Below are 6,775 nucleotides of genomic sequence, written 5' to 3'. Positions count from 1 at the left end.
AAATAGGCATAAAGGATCAATATTTATAAAAACTGAGCATCTTACTACAAAGACATTCATTTTCTTTGCAGGTTTATGTCATGGGTAATGATGATAATCATGAATCATGGCTGTAATGCAGTAGTTAGAAGTAGGGGTGTGCAAAGCGGGCCCTATTTGATTTGGATTCGGCCCAAACTGGGGACAGTGATTTGATTCGTTGATTTGGATCACTGTCCCTGATTCGATTCTGCCAAATCTGAATCTGAAGATTCAATGCTGATTCAGAGAATCAGTGATTCAGATGTAGGCACAGCTTCAAATGTATTTTATACATACCTCAAGGTACCAGCATGGCTCATGAGCACTGCAATGCTGGGGGCAGATGGAGCACCCCACAGGAGCACAGGGGGGCTCCCCGCGTGCTTGGCAGCTAACCCAGAAGTGGACTGGAAATACTTCCTGTCCATTTCTGGGTCTGCCTGGGAGTGTGTAGGGGGGCCCCCTCTATGCCCCCCTGGCTCAGCAATTGGCTGTGGGGGGACCCTGGGTGTCCCTCCAGACTCAGGAGGGATCAGTCACCTAGCTGGGGGGGGGGGGGGGGGGCACACAAGGGGGGCCCCCTGTGCACTCTCCGGCCAACCCGGAAGTGGACCTAAAGTGCTTGTGGTCCACTTCCAGGTCTGCTGCTGAACGTGCTGTAGAGCCCCCCACGCTTCTGTGGGACATCCATGCACCCCAGCATCGCAGCATTCACGAGCTGCCTGCTACCTAGAGGTATGTAGAGGCTATGTCCAAATCACCGAATCTTTCTGAATCTCTCTGATTCGATTTGGAGAGATTAAAGGGTCCTCTGATTTGATTCAGATTCAGAGATTCAGGCACCGAATTGGGTTGAATCTATGCCAAATCGAATTGGGGACCAAAGCTTTGTGCAGCGCTAGTTAGAAGCATTCATACAAAAAGGGAACTCGGCACAAAATATTAAGTATCGTGTTTCTGTGTCTTTTCCATGAAGACTTTTCTTTGGTTGCTCTCATAAGCATAAAAAAGGCAGAAATATTTGTATTTGATTCACTTGCAGGCCTGGATTGATCAGTGAAGATCCACTCACTAGACAGAATCTTTTCACCAATTGGTTGTAAATTCAGTGGTATGCAAACTAAAGTTAACATATGTATGTGAACCCAGCTATTTTTTTTATTGTCAGTGAGAAAAATGGCATAATTGTTGCTTATTTCTCATCTCACAATTTATCTCAAATACAGTCTCTTCTACACCTTCCCAGTTGGGAACAATAGAAATCTGAGTGTGGGAAGTAATTACGGTAGTACTTTCATGCGAATTTACTAAATTCACTTAATGTTTTTTTCATGCTTTTTGAAAAGAGTTTGATTGGCAGCATAGGAACCTGAAGTCCTGTGTTTGCCCACACAACAATTCCTCGGGGTGGGAAGAGAAGTATGAGCATTCTCATTCATCTTACTGGCGTGCTAATTTGGAAGCTTAATTATTCAGTTCTTAATTTTAATTTGCCACTGTCTCCAACTACATAAATCTCATGCAGTTTCTCAGTGTGAATGTCTGTGTCCCGCTTGTCTTAATACTTCTTGAATAATGGGAAATTGTTCCTTTTGACAAATGCAATCGCAAAATCAGCTTAATAGGTTGATTTGAGTTTCTTTCACTCCCCTCCTCTCCATTCAAGATCAGGTTAAATGTACATGTGAGGTCAGCAGGAGCATATCAGTAGATAAGTTCCCTTTGTTTTGCTATTTCTTTTCTTTTCCTTTCTTTTCCTTTTTTTTCTTTTCTTTTTTGTCTATAGGAGCCGATAACAGATATTTGAATTACTAACATTTCTTTATGAGTTCTGTATTGCCATTTTTTTAATAAATAATTAACGACTTTTAGACTGGTTTAGGTGCAAAGCTCTGGAGTTTATTTTTATTCAGAAAAGAGATTTTTGACTTTTAGCAAACAAGCTTCCTTCCTCTCCCCCTGCCGCCTCCCCCCCCCCCTGCAATTCTGGCAAACCCTGGCTTTGACAGTTTGTCCAAAAAAATCTCTCCCCTGTATAAAAAATTTGCAAAACTGTGTGAAAATATCTGTGCCTATAGGAGGATTAAGAGGATCTCACAGTGCTAATATATAGCACTTGCATGATCGTTTGTACAGGCCTTTCTTTTAGACCAGCATTGTCATTGTATCACTAACTTGAATCTTGCCCTTACTTTTGCCTGGTCAGTACAGTGGTATGTATATAAAAAATGTGTGTAACCTACGTAAACCTAACTGAAGCAATTTAATGATACATTTAAGACACTTAGAAATTGTAACAGCATGCCGTGATAGATTGCAAGTCTGGTGCTATTATGCCAAAATTGGTTCCTTGCCCCAAAAAGTCTTCCTTCAAAACCATTGTCCAGTTCCTACTCAGAAAAATACTTCTTCAGTTTGACAGTCATCTTTAGATTGGTCTTTTGTGTTGTCACCTTACTGTTTAGTTTCATATATCTCTAAATTACTCTTTCTTGCTAAGGGTATCTGCTTTTATGTTGTAAGTCTAAGAGAAAGCTAACGATTTCTGCAGAATATGGTTAAAGGCTTGTGGATTTTCCATTGTGAATAGCATATGGTAATTCCTACATATGGTAGCAAATGCCTCCAAACCTGCCAGATATGGTGACTGAGTTGCTGTCTCAGATTCAAATGTTCACTGAGTATTATATATGCAAGTGGGTGTCTCTAACCTCTTTCATTTGCTTCACCACAACTAAAGACAGCAGGTCTGAGTCACTATTTCTCTCGATGCTCCTTTCACGTTTTTGCTTGTGTACTTAAAAGAACTTCTAAGTAGTGCTAGTCCCTAAGAGTAGTTGGTAAACAGGTACCTGGGATCCATGAGAGTTTTGTCATAACAAAATTTGTGGGTCAACTGATCTGTGACAATGAGAGAACACAGGAGGAGGAGGAGGAAGAATGTGGCTCTAAGCCAGTGGTCACCAACCAGTGGATCAAGATCCACTGGTAGATCTTGGAGCCTTCTGGAGTCAATCCAAGGCTGGGGTGGGCGGCTGAGTCCCTGCATGTGTGCACACATGCACCCCAGCCCAACAGGTCAGTCCATGGGGGAGGGAAGGCAGGGCTAGATTGAAGCTGCCGGGGTGAGGGGGAAGTGCCACAGAGGCAGGAGCGGGGGTAAGTAGACTGGGGCCCCGGCCGAGTGAGACTTACCTGCTGGGGAGGTGCGCCCCCAAATAATTTTTTCTTCCTCTGCCTCAATCTACCTCCCCCACCTTCCCTTCCCACACGCTTACCTGCTGGGCAGGGGGGAGGAGGGGTGGCAGTGGTGCACGGTAGATATTGGGTTGCTTTTAAATGCCAAAGGTGATCTCCTACTTGAAAAGGTTGGAGACCACTGCTCTAAGCCGCCTACTCACCTGCAGATCCTGGACTGCTGAGATAGGTGGAGAGTATTATAACAGCCCTGGCTTGTAAGTTATGAAAACCATCTGAGCCCTGCCTGAAGTATCCAACGTGCTCTGTCCTGGCACCCACACCTGTTAGGGTTTGTGAGGGACAGTCTTCTGGTTCTTTTGTGCATGACCCATAGTGCCACTCAGTTCATTTTATGTGGGACAGAGTGGTGGGAGGGATGAGGATCTTGCCTTTATTTCCTAATTTCTCAAAAATATTAATGAGGTGTTCATTGACTCTTTCTGTGGCAAGAACTGCTAAAATGGCTCCTGATAGAAGATGGCTCAGCCCGTCGAGACCACATCTAACTAATTTGCTTTTAGTATTATTGAAAAGGAAACAACTTGCTCCTTGTTCACCCCCAAATACTTTGGATCTCAAATTCTGTCACATCTAAGAGCTGCTGAGAATATGGGTGATATATATAATGTCTTCAGGTGTGATTTTTTTTTTTTCCTTTTTCTTCTGTGGTGAAGAATCAGTTCAGATGCGTGCAGTCTGCTCAACTCGGCAGACTGAACTGATATTTGGTAGCTAAAGTTCCAGTTATTCTAGGGTTTTGTGTCTGTGGAGAGCCACTGTAAGACTCCCTGACATAATGAGCTATTTTAAGATGTCATGTCTAGATCTGACTCTAGATGTAAACCTTCATGTCTTTTCTGAGACTGAACTACAGTAGTGATAGGTATGATGGCATCTTTCAGTGAGCTGCTAATCTTGACCTCCTGGCATACCTTTAGTGTGGCTCTGTAGTTGCCCTGCCAAATGTCTGAGCTGCTTGCTTTTTACTGCTCTCATTTTTGTATAACTGGTTCTTCATGAAAGAACTGTCATTTCTTTAAGCTAAATTTCTTGGTTTCCCCCATAAATCTAGAGAGAATTCTACCTTGTATCCAAAGCTTCAAAATCCTTCTACACAGATTACATTTCCTGAATGCCGTGGAGCACTTGAGAATCCTCTTCAAAGATTAGAGACACAAACCTGAGCAGCAGTTGATGCCGTTTGGTGAGGTGAGAATGGAAAGCCTGCGTCTCAAGTTGCTATTGCAAAATTAAATAAATCCTGCAATTTTGGAAGTTTAAACAGCAAGAGAAAAAGAGAGCTCCCAAAGAGCTTGCTTCATATTAGCTCTAGCTTCATATCCACAATTGGCCTTGAGAGAGAGGTGAAGGATTAGAAGTGAATTTTGCAAGCTGTATTTTTCCCTATCAAGTCCTTGCAAGTCAAGGCTTAAACAGGCTATGTGGAAAGTTATCTTTGGCAGAATCATAATTGTATTGGGATTTCTTGTTAGTGATACTAGATCAGAGGAGAAGATCAGGTTCTGCAATATGGGTCCTCACCAGTGCTGAACTTGCAGGAGAGGTCTAGGAAGGGAGAAGTGCACTGTTAAGATCTTATTGCTTAATTATACAAGGACCTACATCTACTTAGGGTCAGCCTTAAGGTGCCCTCAAATCCATGTGTGCCATCTTTGCTGAAAAGCCCATAACTTAAGTGTCTAAGGTCAGCCTTCTCCTGTGTGCCCTCTACAATGCCCAGGTGAGTTCCCAACACGTAGGCTATAAGTGTGGAGGTCCACTGGCAGCCGTCCCACAACTCCCAGCACTCCTGACCCTTGGACCCTCTGCATTCCACACTCTGTCTCTACTCCTCGTAGTTAAAGCCAAGTACAGGAGGATAAAGCAGAAGAGCTCTGCTTCAAGAACATGAAGAAACATGGAGATGGTCTTGGTGAGGCCCTTATGATAAGATACACTGTACATGGGAAAGGGCATCTTGTAGTTTGGGCTGACTAAGAATAACCTTCAACGTTGCCCCTAAATCATTCTTTGGCTTGTTTCGGAGTTGCCCAGGTAGCCATGGAGAGTCCTTCTCAAAACCTGGGCAGAAGCTCAGTACTCTGGATAGTATTCCTTCTCAATTAAAGCAGGTGGAAACCCATGTTCAAGGAGGAAAGCTCAGCTGCTTGCACAGCCTATGGTGGCTGCTACAGCAGCTTGAACAAACTGCCTCTGTTTCTGCTCAAGGATACTTTGAGGACAGCATATGAAACTCACACTTCGATTGTATTTTGGGTTGCAAACCATTTTTGTTAGCTGTTTTACTTCTGTTGGCTGGGGTTTATTTACAGCATATAGTTGCTTCTTTCTGCTTTGGTGTGGCGGTTACTAGGAATGAAGTGTTTGCATTCCAAGAACTGTCTTCCCCTTCTGTATTTGACATTGGCAGTGCAGACATAGAAACTAGATGTTAAAATAAATGCTTGGATGTATTGCAAGAAATATACAGCTATGTTAACATATTCTTTCATGTCAAAACATTTTTGTCGGATTCCATTCAGCCTTTTGCCAAAAGGTTTTTTTTTTTCCCTGTCCCCCTCTTACTTAGCTAGACAAATGTTGGTTTTGAGCAGGGAAACTAGCAACAAAAATAAGCCTTGTAACAACAAACTTTTGTTAGCTGCAGAGAATGTACACTTCCATCAAATTCCATGTGCTAGCATGGTGATTTTATAATGTATTCCCAAGAGCAAAAGGGCAACATAGCTGCTAGCTTGAACTGGCAACAAAGATGCAACTGGCAGTCTATGACTATAAAGAATCTTTGTAGCTTTAGCTATGGATATAATGCTGTTAAATAAAATGTTTCTAATTCAACCTTTGCAAAAAGGATCATTAAAAATGACATGATTCAGAGGTGCCTGGTGTACTTCTCCAGTCTCTGAATGATAAAACTGATTCTTGGTGTAAGGACAGCATCAAACTCATAATGGTGCAGTTCTGATTCTTGTTTCTCTGATTGTAAATTTGAAATTGAAACCTGTTACTTTTACCAAATATTTTCTCTTCCAACACATGGTTTGTTACTGTGAGATTGTCTAGAAATTAGGAACTGACTTTAAAGAACATTTAAATGTTTGCTTGGGAAGAGGGAAAATGAACAGGCTATTGGTAAAAGCAAATGCTTCATAAATGCATCCAGGTTGAGAATTAAATGCCTGGTTAGCACTTCTTTCATATGACTTCAGTCATGTAAAAATTAATATTTCCTTTAAAGATGCACTGATGGTACAAACCACTTCAGCTTTCACTAGTGACACTCCAGAGATCTTTTAATATGGCTGTATTTTTAATAAGGCCTGTGTAAGATATCAGACTGACTATTGTGCTTGTCCTGTTACATAGCTAGTAGAAGGAGAGGCAACAGCAGGTTTTTGCTTGCTTTTACACACTACCAAGAATATGCCCCAACTTTTGACATTGAGGAAAAAGCAAGGGGTGAGGACAATTAACTTCCCAAGCTCTGTCAGTC

This window comes from Alligator mississippiensis, chromosome 6, assembly GCF_030867095.1.
Source record: "Alligator mississippiensis isolate rAllMis1 chromosome 6, rAllMis1, whole genome shotgun sequence".
Taxonomy (NCBI): domain Eukaryota; kingdom Metazoa; phylum Chordata; order Crocodylia; family Alligatoridae; genus Alligator; species Alligator mississippiensis.
Note: the sequence above shows the minus strand (reverse complement) of the source record.